This window comes from Pieris napi, chromosome 2 (assembly GCF_905475465.1).
Source record: "Pieris napi chromosome 2, ilPieNapi1.2, whole genome shotgun sequence".
Classification (NCBI taxonomy): Eukaryota; Metazoa; Arthropoda; class Insecta; order Lepidoptera; family Pieridae; genus Pieris; species Pieris napi.
Genome location: NC_062235.1, coordinates 11,478,099 through 11,498,952, shown reverse-complemented (window position 1 = coordinate 11,498,952; position 20,854 = coordinate 11,478,099).

Below are 20,854 nucleotides of genomic sequence, written 5' to 3'. Positions count from 1 at the left end.
AAGGCAAATAGGATCATCTTTTGTGCCTGACCCATGTCGACTTTTTGGGTATAAGGCATGCTGGCTACCACACGTATTTTCGTGCACCGTATGAGCGAATGTTAGACACACATAGAAAATTCATTGGTGCCCAGGCGGGGTTTGAACCTACGACCTCAGGTACGACGAGTGTTCACGTAACAGAGAGAGATTCGTGAGATCGATACATAGCTCTTAGAAATATTCAAGAAATATATAAATTAAAAAATAGCATAGCAACATTGCGATTGAAAATTTATGTAAATGCACACACTAAGAACCATTTTAATGGACAGCATAAAGAGCATACTTATGCAAGAATCAATTAATGCAAGTGAAATTCTATTCAGTTCTATAATTGGAAAGAGCCACGCATTGTAAGGTTAATTACAGCAAAAAAGCATATATGCTAAACAGGTAATGACGTCATTATCAATATCCTAATATGGTAGAACTCGCCGACGGTAAAAGTTAATGAAAAAAACAAATAAGCCGGCTTTTACAATACCGTGTGAAACATACTTTGTGCGTCGCTGGCTTATTAACTGACCTCGAGTAATTAACATTCGCTAACATATTTCAATGCTCTTTGATTCAATTATTTTAATGAGGAATGAGAACCGTTAGGACTGTGTATTATAATGATTCCTTAGATCTCATTATTTCCTTATGTTTTGTACTTAATGGTGTAAATTTAATCGTTTTATGAACTTTAGAAATTTTATAGTCATTTTAGGTTAATAGAAAATACATAAAAATACAAGAGGACCAGACATGATATTATTTTAGATAGTTTTAAAAGCTCTATCAATTACTTTTATAGGTGGTTATATGAGTACAGTGAATATTGTGTAAAAACAGATATATATATATATATATATATATAAATAAAAATATAACCCTAAATATTTATTTACCATTTTGTTGCTATGTTAATAAACGACCGGTCCCGGCCTTGCGAGGCTGGACATTTTTATTAATACATATTTTGGAAATAAATAAAGCTTGTTACATAAAGATGTATGTAGCATGGAAGGTGGATTTTTTTTAATAGTTCCAGCGGTTTTTAAGTTTATTCTTGTCTGTTCTTCTCAGTATAACCCAATTAAAATATAAATAGTCTATTAACGAGTTAAAAACGCTTACTATAAAGTTTATTGCTGAATGAATACTGAGCCAATACAAAATATTTAGTTTTTAAAATTACGCACTTATCTTACACAACACACATGTACAATTTATGGCTACGCATTTAAAAGGCGACACATAATATTCAAGTCCTACCAACATTGCAAGGGAAGACATTTCATAAACTATGCATGGTGCCTTCGCGTCAAGTTATGAAATGACTGTTGACTTAGCTCGGTTGACAGTGAGTACTTCTGGGCTCTAGACAAGTGGCATTTACCGTGGCGATACATTTTTTTAGTGTAAAGTTAAGCTTTGAAAATATGTAAAGAGACAACGTTAAAGGTAGACAATTGTGCTGATTTATTATAATATGTTCAATTAACAGTGTTTAAAGGTATTGTTCGAATTAATAGCTTTAAGTTTCATCGTCGGACGTCGAGACAGAGTACGAAATTGCACGCGTATCACCTCGATGACCGCCGTTTCACAACGGTTTTAAGGCAGTTTCTGCCACGCACCACAACTATGTGAAACCAGCTGCCCACTGAAGTATTTCCAAACCAATTCGATTTAGGGTTCTTTAGGAAAAGAGTCTGAGAGCTGAGAGCAGGTAAGCCTCCTGTCCGTTTGCATTTGTTCTATTTTTTATATAGTATTAATAATAATTATATTTACCTAATATTTAAATCTTTTAACGCTCAAAACTTTGAATAAAACAGGATAGATGATTCTCACAACACATGAATATCGTATTATGGGGACCAGCGCCTATGAAATAATGCATCAATAGAATAAGGATTAATTAATTAATTTTTAATATACAGACAAAGCATAGAATATTCTAGGTAGTTATAGTTTCTTGTTTCATAACATTAAATATTATTAGGACATCAATGAAACCTTAAAAAAAATCTATATATTTTTATGACAATAACGCTGTGTTCTTATTTTAAATAAATCACCTATTGTATTAAAAATCAAAAACAAACCATTTATTGATATGATTGCAACAGTAAAACGCTTAAGGCACTATATATGTCCACAACATATTGCTTATCTAAATATCAACAAAAGTTTATTTTCCATAGTTGTTGAATTCGTGTCCACGCAGCGTATCGCTTAAACAACAATTGTTAAAGTGACTTGTCTAAGGCTATGTGTTTTTCGTTTTTACGACTTTTAATAAACATGGGTTTGTGATGCCTTTGTTTTTCAGGTTATTGTACGTGTAAAATGAGGAGTTTACGAGCGTAGAAAAAAATATGATCAACGTTCTTGTTTACATGCGGTTTCAAGCACGCACTAGATTTAATTATTTAATACAAAAACATCTTTAAAATGGAATATTAAATATGCTTTAGTAAAAGCTTTACGGGTAGATTTAATGCTCAGACTGTCGTAATCCAATCGGTCATTTGAAGGTAACGGTTTATTATTTAGTATAGCACTGATTTTAATAAATTTGATGGTTAAAAATGTTCTTTCACTGTCTGGTGTTTTATAAATCAAGTAGCCGATTTAGATTTAGTTATATACATAATTATATATTTATTAAAATGGCATTACTCTTAGTATAGCTAAGTTCTATATTAATCCAGAAATAACAGTCTTAAGAATTTATTAAAAAGGGACGAATAATCGTATCAGTTGCGTAAAGATGCAGCAGATTAGTGTTGGCTTCAGCGTGCGTCTCTCAACCCTGAGGTCGTAGGTTCGATGCGCGGGTGTTCACCAATGGAGTTTCTTTGTGCGCATTTAAAATTCGCTTGAACAGTGAAGGAAGCCATCGTGAGAAAACCGTCTTGTCTTAGCCCTAAAAAGTGTGAGTGTGAGTCAGGCACAGGAGGCTGATCATCTACTTACCTGTTAGATTGATAAATGAGCATGAAACAAATACAAAAATCTGAGGCTAGACTTTAAAGAGGTTGTAGCGCCACTGATTTGTTTTATTTTTGTAAAAACTATTTGTGTATTAATATTAATGACTTTAAGCGTTTTTAATTTGTATTTACTTGTATTATAAAAACGTAAATAGCTCATGCAAAGTAAAAGCATTTGGTAGATATTCTAATAACCAGTACTGATTACACATTCACCGTGCCCTACGCCATAATTCCCATTTATTTTTGTGATTAAAAACAAATGAAACCAGGAACGCACCCTGACGCAGGTATTGTGTAGTACTGCAGTAATAATGCGCCAAGGTAAATATTAGTACAGGCAGATGAAAGAACGGGAAACTAGAGTCGAACGAAATTTGTACTTTTTAAAACCGCTTCCAACTGTTGTGGTGGAAATTTTCTCATTTACTGCCTTTGCCCTCGCTATAGTACAATATCCCTCTATTTACTTTAAACCTTTAATAAGACGATGCTTATCAGTTTTTTCTAGCTTTACGCAAACGTAGTGACCGTTTATGAATGTTTTTATTGGTATCAGACAATTTTTATAGAACAAACGCGTTTTATATCTTATATTATATTATTTTATTTATATTATATAGGCTTATTAGGCTTATTAGAGCTTATTTTATGTGTTTTATATTAGTACATTATAATTTTAACTATGTAATAATAAATATATCAGTGGCGCTAAAACCTTTTTAGGTCAGGGCCTCAATTTCGTTTGATACATATATTTTGAAGTAATATTTAAAAACTGGGTACTAATCCACTTCATACTTGAACTCTTGAATTGCAAATTGATTCTTTTTAATTTATTAGTAAGAGTTATCTCGAAATTAACTATATTAACATTCAAGCGCTTTAACTGCCTCTAAATAGTTAAGTAATTGAAATTAATAGCCACATTTTATCGGTGGAATTATCTCAAAACATATGGGATTCTAATAGCCTAAACTTTCCGTTTAAAATTAAACTCGAAAGTTTTATAACGATTTAGAAACTTCAACAAATTCCATAAGATATTATAGTAATGCAATTTCTATATTTAAATAATTTAGAATACTTCCTAGAATTCCATAAAATCCCAACTTAATCGATAATAATTTAACACTGTTATTATTGTTTTTATTTTTTGGTTGCTTGTTTAATTTTTTGCTTTGCTAGCTTGTTTATGTTCTAATATTAATACATATGCATATTATGTGTGTAAAATTTTTGATGTCATATATACTTGTATAATTTTATGCAAACACGTTTGTTTTAGAACTTATAAATAAATAAATAAATAACTAAAGGGATTACATATGAAAATGCACTTTATGTTTAAATGTATAATGTATATGCTCTTGGAACATTGTAGTTACTACTGTACATCAGACCACCTTTCACAACCAGAAACCAACGGGCTGTGAGAGTTCCTATCACATCTACATATGTACAATAGGTACATAGTTATATTGTTTCAACCATAATAATTAATACTAATTGGGCCGGAAGCAGAGTCTACCGCAGGCAGTCTAGACTTTAGGGAGCGATTCATAATACAAAGAGCCAAATGAAAACGTAATCTAAACAGACGGATATCAGCATCCCAGATGACAACAGATTAAACTCAGTTTTTCTCGATTCATTAACGACTACCGGTAGGGTGGGCGACTATATCGTTTTATGGTTGTTATATCAGGGTATTGTTCTACTGCTTACGCCTGTCAACCTTGAGCTCTTCTATACCCGGCACTGGGTTTTTCTTTCTACGTAATGTTTACTTGTTGGTCTCAGCCAGGCAAGACGGTACTTCATTCCCCGGTACCAGCTCCTTCCACTCCACCTGTATCCACAATTGAGCGTTTTTAAGGCAGTTTTTGCCGCGCACCACCATTACGTGGAACCAGCTGCCCACTGAAGTATTTCCGAACCCATTCGATTAACTGTCCTTCAAGAAAAGTGCTTACTAATTCTTAAAAGGCCGGCAACGTACTCGCGAGCCTTCTGGCATTAAGAGTGTCCATGGGCGGCGGTATCACTGCGGTATCACACATCGGCCTCCTGCCCGTATGCCCCAACTTATCATCAAGTGAGATTAAAGCGTTTTAACAAGCTTCAGGTTTATAATATTAGTATAGATCTAATATAATACTTCACTTCATAGATGTTGTCTCGCATAAAATTGTAGTGGATTTTATTAAGGAAAATATAATTAAAATCCCTTTTTATTACTCTACTTAAAACACTGTATGTAGAGTGCTCAATGGCATTGTAAATACGGCGAACATTTCCCGGACTTATTTAAGGGTTGGCAAAAATTCTTTTTATACTGAAATTCTACTCATTGTGCTAATGTAGGTTTTAATGTTAAAATAATAGAACTGTGTTAGTAATGCACTCCTAGGCGAGCTATTCTTTTGTTATATTTTTAAAAGAATTCATTCTCGTGCTATTTTTAAATCGTATGTAGATCGTGCCAGGTGTTTCACTATTTATTTTGTGATAATTTTACATGATACTTATAACAATACTGTATCTAGTAAAAATGTTATACTAATTACAGAAACACTCTAAATTAAAAAGACACAATATCAAAAGATTTCATCCTTTTTTTGAAAGTAATTTATTATATTTTATTATTAAACAAGACAAAATTATTGCACTAATAAGTTATGAAATTTTATTAAATATCTTAAAACTTATATAATTAAAATAAATTTATCTCTTGAAACATGGTGTTAATATCCCGTATTTTTCAGTGTTATGTGGCAGATCTAAATTTCATTAGAAAACCACCGAAATAATATTTCCCAGGGAAGCGAACCCAAACAGTCAATAGACGTTCTAACTAAGCAGGTCCGTATTTTAATAATTAAGTGGAATTATGTCACATGGAATTTTGCCTTTAAGGTGGTCACACAGTAAACTATTGATTAAATGTGTTCTGTAGTGTATCAAATATGACTGTGAGTTTGTGAATCTAAAGGAAGTATCGCAATATACAGAAGAAATGCTGCCAGCATTAAAGGCCAAGAAGACCAAACTTTTTTTTATTTATTGTTACTGTGTAGGTTAAGAATATATGTGTGTGTAATCTAAAGATCGAATTATTGACATAATCAGGTTGTTATGGAACTTGTATTATTTTAATAATTATTTATTGTAAAAACGTTACTGTTTATAAAGACTGCACTAATCAATAAAGGTAATTATGACAATTCCATCTTATGAACATTATATATATATATATATATATATCTCCTACCTGTTAGTTATTTATAACATTTTGATTAACCCATCTACAAAAATATCCTACAAACATAAAAAATACTAATCCCAGAAAGAAATAGGATTATGTCATAAAAACTCTCTTAGCAGCTGTTATGCTATTTCTCAAAAAAATATATTAATACAATTTACAAGCAGCGAACAGGTTAATAGAAGTAGTGCCATCAAAGATTTAACGAGAAGTACTTTATTACATTTTTGGCTCAGTTCCAACTATTAGAGACTCACACAGTCACAGGTATGGTAGAAGTACAGGAACAGGTATCACAGTACCGACGCGTTAAGCAACAAGAAACTGGTAAGATGCTAAACTACAATGTAACATAATTTAAATATATTTAAAACCTTTCTTAATTTAAACTTAGATAAAGTTTTTTGGATTACATCAATTTAGATTACATTATTACTACATTAATGTACTATAATTTAGATGTTGTATATAATATGTAATTTAAGATATAGTCATAATTCAAAGAGACATTAAGTATCAGAAATTAGTATACTTCACCCCATCGTATGTAAGTATGTTTTATTATCACAAATAATTTATAGAACGCGTATTGCAACAATTAAAAGGCCGACAACGCACTCGCAAGACCTCTGGTATTGAGAGTGTTCATGAGCTGTTCATTCACTTAATATCAGCTGAGCTTCCTACCAGTTTGAACTGTTCTCAAAAAAATACTCGAATACTAGTATCTAGTTACTGTTTATAAACCTAGTATGTGTATTACCTAGTGCCCATCCCTATCAGTCGTGATGATTGATGGTTGTACAGTGAACACCTCTCCTTTCGTCTTGATTGAGTATCGTTTTTGTTTGATCAGTTAACTGGCTTGCTTTATTGCATGTCTTTGGTAAATTCTTGAGAAGTGATTTTATTTTCTCTAGGGAATACTAGATCAGATAATCTATCTATCTCTAGGGAATACTAGAAAAGCCGTACTTAGAGTCCTACGTTAAGACAGTAGATTTATAACTATAATTAAATTCAAGATGCAACCCATTTAATGCGTGATCGACTGATTAAGGACGAACCGGGATGACAAACGTATTTTGGTTTCCGTAACCTTTTTTGTATATTTAAGTAACCTTTAATACTAAGTGGGTGACTCTGAGTACTTTTACTTTTATATTTCTTTGCATATAACAAAACGTCGAAATGTTTAACTAAGTAAAGACATCACCTTATTTCCTGAAGCACAAAGGTCATTGACCTCCAGTAACTGACAACTCTAACAATTGTGTTAGTGGATAAAGCGTTAATTATGACTAACTAGCACTTCGATTGATATGTAAATTGATAGGTATAAAACATATTTCGTAACGGAAACGATTAGCCAGTCAATAAAAACATTTATTTTTATGATACCGATCTTTTGTGTGCAACTTTTACCGTTTGCGCTTATTTGCAGTGTAAATTAAAGTAAATTCGTATTTGGTTATAAATAAATGCGGAGAGCAAATGTATAATTTATTCCTATTTTAAAAATATATATTAAAATAATGTTTTATAGTCATTAAAAATTATAGTTTTAAAGTCAAAGTATTTATTGACAAAAACACACAAATCTATCATTTACAATTTCCTAACCTTCTTAACCAACATAGTAATAATAATAATAATTAAAAATTAATAAACAGAAAATTGAAACAAATTTAAAAAGTTTGGTCCCTGTATCGGTGTACCTTTGACGCTGGCAGCATTTTCTCGCTGTATTGCGATACTTTTTCGTTAAGCGAGGGAACCACCAGCTCTGGGGTCACCAGTACTATCTAGCAGGCACCAACTTCAATATTTAATTAGCGCCTGTGCACTTGAACACCACGAGCCCTAGAGTCTGTACTCCAAAGGGAACACAATCGAAATTGGAGGAAAGACTTATATTTAAGCCTTTTATTATTTTTCGCCTGCTCTGCGGCCGCGCCAGTTTTTATTTGTTTAAAGTATTATTCTTATTAAAACTTTAAACTTTATTTTAATTAATTTATACCAATACTTTATTTAATTTTCACCAAACCGCTCTTCTATACTTCGGAGAAACTTCTGACTATTTTTTTAACTAAGTCCTTAAGATTATCCTTAATCTAATTATATAAAATAATAATCTAAATATCTAAGATTATTATTAATATAATCTAAGTATACCAAAATCATTCATATGAATGGTAAGAAGGTATCTTGGATATTGGAATATTTTTCCGAGCAGGTAAAAATGTTTTTCCATATAAATGTTGTTTACAAAGAACTATTTACATTATCTTAATGATATCTGTCTCTATTCTCGTTCATCTAATCGCATTAGTCAGGAATGTATAAAATATTATTTGTTTACATCAGTCTGGAACGTGAGAGAAATGATCCTTTTAACACTTATTATATGTTATTTTTATATGTATAAAATTGATAGACACCTAATAATACTAAAATTTACTACACCACAGTACACATCTAATACATAGACTACAATTATACTTATAATATATATGGGAAAGTTAGTGCCTTTTTTCTAGGTAGTAAAATCCGGCTATATGCCGTGCAGGTTTTAAGGTTTTAATAAATAAAAAAAACTATTTATTATTATTATTTAATACAGAACTGAACACACGTTCGGCCACAATCCCACTTGACGTTAAGTGAGATGTAGCCTGTTGGAAGGCACGCCTGTCCAGGAGATGCCTGTTTATTATTATCAAGCCTTTATTGCTGACAACCAGTATTATATATAAACACTTATTTAAGTTACATAAAAAAAACTTAGTTCAAAATCATAAATAAAACTTAATCTAATACGTCACTTGACCCGTTTTAGGTAGCCAGCGTTTCCTGTGACACATAGGCCTCTTCCAGCTCCTTCCATTCTTTTCTGATGTTAGCTCTTCTTGTCCAAGTTGTGCCTCATATTCTCTTTATGTCGTCTGCCCATCTCTTGCTCTGTCTTCTTATTTTCTTTTTTCTATCTCGTGGTTGCCATTCTGTAATTATTTTTGTCCATTTCAAGCTGCCATCTCTCGTCATGTCCTCTACTTTGGTCGCTGATGTTATCTCTTCTGCTCTTTTTCGAGGTCTCAGTGTTACACCCACCATGCTCTTTGGCATGTTCTTTGATGCCTGTTTAACCGCCGCTAAATAAACCTAACATTGATCTCTAAATTGTGTGATAAACTTGCTCATTCTAGACACTTATTCTGGGTAGACTAATTTGTATGTGATACGAATAGATTGTTTTAGAAAAAACAAATGATTTGATGTTTGGAGCAAAAATTAACTAAACAGTGCTATTTGTGCATGATGACGCACGAATATGTCAAATATCTTTTATAAATAAAACGAATTTAACAAAAAACATGTATATAATATATACAATATATAATTACAATTTAATTTGTTCTCTCACTATTCTATTAATTAATCACCTGGTTAAAATTAACTGGTAAGGTTAATTAATAGGTACAAATAATGAGTAGCGATAGATGATTAATATATTAATAAATGAAGTAATTTCTTATATTTTTACTTTATTATTTATTAGAAATATTTTAATTATCTCGACGTATCGCGTAGAACACACCATAGTTTGACTGTGGAGACGTGTATTCAGTAAAACTAAATGAAATTCATGAATCATAAATTAGTTAAACCCAAATTACCATAAAACAACAAAATCAAGTATTAACCAGTATAATTCTTAGGATATAACTTTTTACTTTACGTGGCAAAAGTTAGACCTGAAATTTACCAAAACATTAACCTGATTAAACACCACAAATCCAAATTAAATTAATAAACATACATTACGTGGCCCAGTGGCTTCAGCGTCCCATCCGTGAGGTTCAAACCCCGGCTGTGCATCAATGGACTTCCTCGATATGTGCGCAATTGATAGTCGCTCGTATTATGAAGGAAAACTTCGTGAAGAAACAGGCTTGCTTTAGACCCGAAATGTCAATGAAAGAACGGGTCTCGCAAGGCATGGTCTACATGAATATTGTAAATAAAAATATAATGTAGCCGGGGCGTATCTCGCGAGACGCATCATTCGTGAACTAGTGTATTGTAATTAATATATTGTATCCTTTTAGTAACAATGTAAGAGATAGAAAAAGTCCCTGGACACAATGGCAGGGGAGTAGATTATTATTATATGTATTTAAAAACGTGTTTAATTATTTATTATTACATTATGTTCTATTGTATATGCGTCGCAATAGAAAAATTTAACAATGCTTTGTGTTGGTACAATTACTGTTTCATCACAGTTGAGTCAAATATACTAAGGTATGCTCTGACATTGGTCTAAAAGGTGAATATTGCGAGACCTCTTATCTTAAGGTGGCCATTGTCTACGTATTATGCCCACCGCTAATAATATAAGCACGATACATATTTATTCGTTTCTTGATGAACCACGTTTAATTTATCACTAATAGTATGGATAAAAGTTCCATTCTTTAGTAGGAAATAAATTACAAACCGAAGTTGAAAGTGAGAGCGATTGTATTGCAATTGACGACTCATTGATCTAGTGGTTAGTATCCCTGACTGCGAATCCATGGTTCCCGGGTTCGATCCCCGGTTGAGACGAACATCGATGTGATGAGCATTTGGTGTTGTGCTTAGGTCTTGGGTGTTTAAATATGTCTATCTATCTATAATATGTATGTATATCCGTTGCCTAGTACCCATAACACAAGCTTCACCAGCTAAACATGGGACTAGGTCAATTGGTGTGAATTGTCTTAAAAAAAAAAGAGCCTTTTAATCATTTTATACAGCCTATAACAGTATCACTGTTAGTAAGCTTGTTTCCTTATTACTTTAAACTATCATAGAATAAAACTTACAATTCTCATTGATTGATGACATTCTTACTTAGTTTTGTATATTATAACTTCGCCATAAATCAATTACTATTTCTTGGGATTGTTATTTTATTTGAGTATTACATTTTCTAATCGTAGAGTCATTGAAGCATATTCTTTACAATAAAGCCTATACTATACGTATGTTTTGTCTTGTCTTACTTTTATTGTATTTTTTATTAGTGAAACTTTTTTTGTGGATATGTCCAATGTGTCTATTTATTTTATGTTTTACATTTATTATATTTTTCTGTATAGTGATGTATCTGTTTAGTTTCCTTAATAAATAAATAAATAAATACCATGACCACTAATAAAAGGATTATAAATGGATTCGTCGTTAGTAAATAACGCATAGGTATAAAGCAATTTTTAACCAAATTTAAGACGTTAAACAATTATACTAGCAAGTATAAAACAAATACTTCATTTTATATAAAGCTTTTTGTGATTATACGGCGAGCCTAAAGCTCACTTTCGCTTCACCGTCTGAGAATCTGGATCACGCGGGACAATTAAGAAATTTATTGTAACAGCTGTATCTAGGGCACCCATTACGCTAATGATTTCTAATTTCGACGATCACGAAACGATGTCACATATTCTATGTTTTACTGAAATAAACATTCTTGATGGTTTAAAAGTCTCTATTATGTAATTATTAAGTGGTAATTTTCGGGGATATTATTTATGAGTTATCCAATTTTTAGTGAACAGAATATAGTGATACGATTTCCAACTATTCAAAATTAGTGTACGCCTCCCTCAAAGGTCGGCAACGCACCCACTAATAATGGGTTTCTATAGGCCGCGATGACTGCCCTTTTCGTCCTGCAGGCTCATTTGCCCCCCTATTATATAAAAAAATAGTAATATTCTTTTCATACAAAATTACACAAATTTCGTCTAAGTGCGTAAAGTTTTTTGGTTGATTACAGAACAAATTTACCGGAAATATAAATAGTATTTGCTGTTTGGTATACCAGGTCACTGTATAGTGTATAGTGTATACTTTTTCGTGAATAAAGATTATACTGTTAAGTATCTTGCGCTAGATAAAACAATTGAAGTGGATGTGATGCCACCGCCGGTCCACTGTTTTGCCCAATTGTGAATTCTTTCTTTGTTTTTATCTTTGTAATGATCAGTAATCATTATAATTGAAGATATATGTAAGCTGTATAAATATGTCCTTTTACGTATAAAATTGGCATTTTTAGTTATTGTAATGTAACCAGGACATGCTAAGGGTCTGAAGAATTTATGAGTGTATCGACCTCCACAACAAAGTAATCTTGAATAATTTATAACAGGTCCATAGTTAGTAGTAATCGTACTTTGCATTGTTCTATTGGGACTCCGCCAATACCAGTCTTACTAAAAATCGAATACGTAAAAAAGCGATTCGATTTTTTTTTTTTTTTTTTTTTTCGATTTTTTGATTCGATTCGCTCTTCAGCTAAAGATGATTTGTTTAAAATTCTGCAACGAGTTCAGCGTGATGAATATCGCAACGTTTATTCGAATAATGATCCCGGCTTGCACTGCATTCAATGGCATTTTGCATACAATATGGTAGATGGATTTATATTAAAATATGGTTAACGTCAGTGCGGGTTGCTCACAATAAATTATTCATTGCACAGAGTCAATTTTCGTTCAAGATAAACAGTAAAGTATATCAAATTCACGGATGCATTGTATGAGCTCATAAATATTCAGATTACATATTATTGTTCTTGGTTTGTCGGTAATTAGATCGCCAACGAAAGGAAGCTGGGAGATAATCAGCTGGTAGCGACGAACGTTGTAATAAATTACCTATGCATCTTACAAACTGAACTTTACACGCTTTTATTAGACATATGTATTAATTACAATAATTAACTTTTGCCGTAAGGTGTTAGTATGGCTAAGAGTGGGTTCCTCAAGGCGGAGGTCGTAACTTTGACCCTCAGCTATGCACCAAAGGAAAGAAGATACCGTCATGTAAATCCAGGTACGGCAGCGTATATCAGGGGTATATTTTCTTATCTTAACAAACTTGATCAAAGTAGCAGGTCATTGAAAACGGTACGGTTAATTTATCCCAGTTTGACAAAAAAAAACGTGTAGAATTATAAAGATATAAAACTTCTAAATAATATATAGAAACTATATAAAAATAATTATAACTTCAAACCCATTACGTTCACGCATTAGAAGTTATTATTCTTAGGCTTAACAAGATCTTCTCAAAAAATTTATTCTACGATTCTAGAAAAAACGACACTAAAAATAGAAAAAATTAAAACGTTGACTATAGTTTCAGGGTGTCGGTTTTTTGTGACGGTGTGCGCGCGCATCGTAAAAATTTATTCTCATCATTTTTCTCTAACGCACCAAGAAGTATAACTACAATAATAAATGTTTTATTACGAGGTACAAAATATAAAACTCATGACAAGACCAGTTCATAGTGCAGAACTAACATGACGTGTACTAAACTTGACCCCATAACAATTTGTATAATACATAGAAAAGTCATTGTACTCGAGTCATAAATCAAAACTGAAGAGCAATCAGTTCTGACATGGTACAACATTAGAAAAGCTATGTTGCTATGAATAGTAGAATTGTTTATAAATATAAGTTATATTTAATATGAATCACTCACAAAAACTAATATATATTCCAGTGACGCTGCAACATCATATTTCTGCTTTTGTTTCTTCCTTCATCTGTCCGTCAGTCTTTACATGCAAGGTGATCAAGTGACATTTTTAGATTACAAGCCTTCCTAACGATGTTTTCTTGAGTACGTATAAAGAAAAACTTAAATCGCACAACTCACAGCAGAATAGCACGCTGCCTTACTGCTAACTGATGAGTAATAACCCACCAATTTATTTATATTTTTTAATGTAAATTTGGAACATAAGAAAATAATTACATTTTCCTCGCACCATTTTTCTTCTAAGACAAATGTAACTATTAAAATGCACAGCATCCCTGACATAACACAGACATAGTTCAATGTCGGGAAATCTTTTTGCCGGCATTCCGTACACGACAAGGGTGTACAAGAATAAATTGTGAACTAACAAATTGGTGCGCAGGCACAGCATTGATCGATGGGCCTGCGACGTGTAGGAAACAAAGCAAAGTGTTGTTGCAATCATACTGTCTATTCCAACGAAGAGCTACGAAGACGTATGGAGTGCATGGACGATTAACTCTTTACTTAATCGCTGTATCTGTGTATATTTAGGCATTTGGGGCTAACTAGTAACGTATGTTATCTCGTATATAACGACTATGAGACAATACGCTAAAATTTATTTCCGATTTGATACAATATATTGTCTATGCGAATACTATTTACACATTAAAATAGTGTGACTAATGAAAGAAGATAACGAAAAAGTGCGGCAAATTCAGAGTTTGATATGTTTTGTGGATTAAACTTACTTGATACTTGATTTTATTTTATTATTTTTTACATTGATAGTAACTGTATTTCTATACGTATTTCTATAAATACTATACGTATTTAGTTTTTCACTATTGATACTTAAAATGACTAGCATTGCATGGAAAACTAAAACTATATTTATTATAAAACACAACTTTATGCAAAGTTTAGGCTATTATACCTGTTAACTATTCGAAAAAAATATATAATAGAAATAAAAATGAGTAATTGCATGAAGTATCAAGACAATAAATCATACTAACCTAAGAAATTCAATGACATTCTGTGTTGTCATCCAAAAGTTTTCAAATAATTCAATTATCTTCTTTCATTAGCCAGACTCTAAAACGTTTTTAACCATAGACGCGAGAATATTACATTATTTACATATGACGTTTTCAACAATTGTCAATTGTCATAACAATTTTTAAATATTTAATACAATAGATAAAAACGAAATTAATAATTAAATGTTGTCATTAGCCGTCTATAGCTGCGAATTTGATATTTCCAATATTCCGCTAGATTCTACAAAATTTAATACAAGGGTTATATTAGTATACATATATGTCAACTTAATATGTAAATGATGGAAACGCATCCAGTAATAATCAGAACTTAAAGTAAACCACATTGGCACGCGGGCAAAATTCATTCGCCAATTAACCATTGCCAATGTTGCAACCAATCATCGTGACACTAGTCAAATTGGAGCTCGAATGATTTGATTGGAACAAAACGAGGTCATTGACTCATTGATCAGGTTTATTAGACATTATTGATAATCAATAGTAGCCTTGCTATAATTGTTGAGTGAATTGTTTTAATTTAAAATGGGAAGGTTAAGTCGTTTGATTGCTGATATTTATTTACAACTGAATTGTCTTTTTTTTTATAGAACAGGGGCAAACGGGCAGGAGGCTCACCTGATGTTAAGTGGTACCGCCGCCCATGGACACTCTCAATGCCAGAGGGCTTGCGAGTGCGTTGACGGCCTTTTAAGAATAGGTACGCTCTTTTCTTGAAGGACCCTAAGTCGAATTGGTTCGGAAATACTTTGGGCCTGACGCGTAATCCTTTTATTCATAAAAACGAAAATAGTCTTATTGAACTGTATTACTTTACTCTCATTTTGTTAAATTGTGTTTACCTTGTGATGAAAAGAAACAGGACATTAATAAAAATGGTGGTTTTTACTAATGACCGACAGATATTTATGACTAAGATTTTAAGATAAATAAGTTAAATAAAATTGTATAAATAAAATGCTGCTTATAAATACGATAATTAAATTGCTAATTATTTTTATAAAATTAATTATTGGCCTTCTGAGTTTTCGATTCTAATCAAAGGTCATGCGTTTGTACCACGTTTATGCACTAATGAATTGTTAATTTGCCGACCGACTCTTAAATTGATACTCAAAAACATACCTTATGTAGCGTGCATAATTAAAACAATTTTATTGTTTCTAACAATAGTAACCGCATCCACGCAGTATTTCTATTGTGCATTAAAATGAAGGCAAGATAATACGACAATCCATCAAGTTGCCATGCTTTATTGTGCTGCGAATACCAGGAGATTATTTACATAAAATTGATGAGTACGGGCAACACCGTCTGACCTTGCCCTTGACGGATGAAGCTTTCAAATACACCTCTGTAGAGAGCTAATTCTAATGTGCTCTGTACTTAGCTTATTTTTGTTAGTAAAGTATTCTAAACATATTATTATTAGAATTTTCGGTTAAAATCACTATCTATAAAACAGCGAGCGTGAAGAAAGTTTTTAATTGAAATTTGTTTTGAAACTCTTGAACAATATAGAAACTGTCAAATAAAACAGTTATTTAGTTGACTTTTTGTTTTAAGTTCGTATTTATTAAAAACAAAAAGTATTTTTTGAAATTTAAAATGTATGATTTAACCGCGAATTTATTATATTATATACAATTTTTATTTACTACTTAAATACGTTTCGAGGGCCTTTAAGCAGTCGCATGAGGGAATCAGATAGTTTATTTGTATATATCAAAGGCCATGTTGCAACAGTGTTGGCCTAGTGGCTTCAGCGTGCGACTCTCATACCTAAGGTCGTAGGTTCAATCCCCGGCTGTGCACCAATGGACTTTCTTTCCATGTGCGCATTTAACATTCGCTCGAACGGCGAAAGAAAACATCGTGAGGAAATCGGCTTGCCTTAGACCCAAAAAGTCGAAGGCGTGTGTCAGACACTGGAGGCCGATCACCTACTTGCCTATTATATTTAAATCATCATGAAACAGATTCAGTAATCTGAGGCCCAGACCTAAAAGGTTGTAGCGCCATTAGTACACATCAAAGGCTATATTGCAACCGTGTCAAGACAATCCTAAACAATGTCGCTTGATGTTAATATTCGTAAAATAATGAGCACAGTATGCAATAAATAATGCAAATCGCATGAAATCGATACTTATTAGTCATAATGTACTAGAGATAAGTTATTCGCAGAGCTTATTAATGTATGTCGCGACGAGTCGTAATCAATTTATATCAATATCGTCAGTGGGCTGGACTTGTTAGCAACCATGAATTTTAATGATAGGGCTGGTACAATGAATCAATATGTGATTTATATTACTTTAATTACCTTAATGGTAAGAGAGTGTTACAGTACTAAATTACTGGAGGAATGCTGTATATTTTCTACGAAAACGGTTTTGTTTGGTTTCACAATCACAATTAATTAAAGGAAGAAAGAGGAAATAAAAAGAAGAGATACTGTCAATAACATAATAAGAATGTAAAAGAAATACCCGATAGAACTTAGAAATCAAGTTACGAAAATAATTGTATTGTTAAAATCATACTGATAAAATTAAAAACCTCTCAACTGCACCGCTCGAAACATTTAAACATGGCCACAGTAGTGTTTTTATTATTAATATACTAAAACTGCAAAAACACTCTGTAAATTCATTAAAAGTGTTAAAAACAACAAAAACGAAACTAAATCATTAACTTTTACACACCTTACAGTGCACACGCAGAAGGTTTCAACCTTGTGACTTAAAATTGATTATCAGTAAGGCCAGGGTACATAACGAAAGATAAATAAAGTTGGTACAAGGTGTATATATAACTAAATTAGAAATGTACAGCTTAACCGCAAAAATTGTGGAAAATTCAATTAAATCTCCAAGTGAAAGCAAAAGTTAATTTGAGGTCAGTATTACACAATAGTAAATATAAACCTGTTCAATCGAATACAATCGATCTATGATATAGCAATCAAAAGTCAATGTCACAGACTTTTGTTTAAAGTTAATTGCCCGACATTCTATTACACAATAGCCTCGGTAAGGTATACTAAACTAATTGAAAATATTGGTTAAGTTAAATTGGATTTCTTTAAAATAATAACTGATTTGATTTGGTACTAATGTTATTCCTGACCATGCTTTAATTTAAGGCGACATTTAACGACAAAATATCGTTAAAATATTATATTTCTCGGAGCTTTTCCAATTACAAAAAGTCGGCAGTCCATCTCCTAGTTCATCGATAATCTAAACAGTTGTTTCACTGACTTGACACCCGTTCACTCTCGGATTGTCCGCAGCCAAGACAATTTGCGAAGGAGGATGTGGCCTTAAACAATTATGCGAAACACTATATATTTTTGACATAGTATGTATGTAATTAATAAAAATTATAGGTACACTGCCACAGAGACTAAAATTTTTGTTTTTTCATTTTAGTATTCAATTTATCTATTTTTCATTATAATTTAGATGTATGAACCCTTGATTTGAGACCAAGGCTATGTTTAACTAAGGATAATACGAAATATGAAAAATATTTTATTAGTGGTATTTGGTGGACGCAATTGTCATAGATAAAAATCAATCAAAACTCAACGCTTGGTGTAACGCACGAGAAACTTCGGGTAAATTAAATCAAAATAGTTATAGTAAGTAAAATAACTGTTCGAGTCCAGTCTAATAAATATATTTTATCGTTAGACAAAACTATTCTGACGAATAAAACAGTTGCGTAATCATTTTAAAAGGTCCATCACTACCTCTGTCATTACGCCAATCTCTATGAAGCTACTGATATGGACCTCCTTTTTAAAGAAGCGTTTCTCTTCTATCCGCAATAACCAGCTTGACACAATAGAGGGGCCTTAGACATCACCAATAAGGCCACGAACCACCTGACATTTAAGACCCACAGCGTTTTACTTAGGATGTCATCAGATAAGCTCTTTACAGTTGTAAAAACTATAATGGGCAGATAAAACTTGATAGTAACAACCCTAGAGATCATCTATTCGAATTAAGGCAGAACATGTGTGGCATATGCGTATGCTTCGAGCAGGCCTCGTAAATTCTCGTATCAGCTACAACAGATACGACCATTGAGCAATATATGGACATAAACGTGTGAACTGATATTTTATGTTTTTTGATAATAGCAATTAAATACTATCTGCATAATTGTACTTGTATATACAAAAAACTCTGTAATTTAAAATGAACACCATTTGCTTAGCTTACTTATAATTTAAATCTAATTATAATAATTAATATATTCAATCAATTAAAGTTTTTCATTTGATTTATTAATTAAATATTATTATGTGTATAAAAGCAAAAACAACGAAATGATAAACAATTTTATATTAACGTAAATCAAAAATTCTAGGCTTACTAATACTCTATAACAGTGTTTCCCAACGTGAGGCCCACGGTACGCTATTTGAAAATATCTTAAAATTATTTGCAATTGATTTTAAGTTTTTATGGTGTTTTGAAAATTTAATTTTTTTGTTACGTTTTGTTTGTTTTTTACGTAGTCATTTTCCTAGTAATTTCGTCCTAAAACCTATTATTTAAGTTCCTTAAGTGAACTATTGGTTTTGGTATTAGGACTACTCATATAAATTTAGAATTTATTTAAATCTTAATTTTTAAAGTTAATTCGCGTTCTGTGCGACTTGTCTTCCGAGACCGAATGCTACATATGTGTAGTGGCATGTAAATGCTGTATTACGTACAAGATATTCGCTAATTAAATTACCTGTAAACTGTAGCTAATAGCACAATCTCGATATCATTAGCTGATACACTACAATCGTTAATTAATTAATAACTAAACTCAAACACTTCATTCGGCAGGTCGATTAATTTATACGAAAAGGTTCGTTCATATCATGTTTGTTAGGTATTCTGTTATTATTTAACAGGTAAAATATATAATCATGCAAATAATTTAGGCTAGCTAGTGATTGTGTTCAAACGGATAAAATTGTTTATACAAATTTTTATTTTTCTTAAAAAAAATTGTCTAATATTTGTGGCGACATTAACACACGAATAGCTTTGTAAATAGTATTTGAAATTTAATGCTACGATTAGCTTGAATGGCTTATAGAAAAACCAAAATTAAAAGTTAAGCTAAAAGAGCAAATATCTTGACTTTATTTGACTAAAAATAAAAATTAATATCGCCAAAACGGAGATAAAGGTAAAATGTTGTAGCAAGTTCCATATCATATCCACATTTATGTTAAACTTTTACATTTATTGCATAAATAAAACTTAATAGTATAATTGGATTTTATTTGTGCGGTTTACTTGAATAAAGCTTTATTGAGCTTTCACTTTCACTCCATTCAGCTTTGTACGGGTTTTAGAATATTTTCCCACACATTTCTAATTAACTATAAAATATAATGCTTCATAAGCAATATTTGCAAGAAATTTTTATTAATGACTTATATGCATTGAGAGTTTCCATGGACGGCGGTATCACTTAACATCAGGTGTGCCTCCTGCCGGTTTGATCCCTGTTCTAAAAAAAAGAAAAGAAAAACTAATGAATAAGAGATCCAGAATTGCGCTCCAAAGACTTTTCAGATAGCGAATGAATTTATACCTAAATAACTTTATCAATAATCCAACGATTTATATCTAGTTATAATTCATTACTTATACGAATTATCTCATATTCCAGCAATAAAATGCGCAGAGGCGATGAGAACTTGGAGAAACTGCTCGTGGTTGGTAACACAGAAGGCGGTAAGACCACGTGGCCGTTCGTTGTAAGAAACGATGCGCTGGACAGAAAACGGTGAAAAGATAGTCCGCTTCAAATGTTTCCTTGCTGACCACGACCCTCAGACATGAGCTACCGACTGAAGAGAGAGACAATTCATTAGA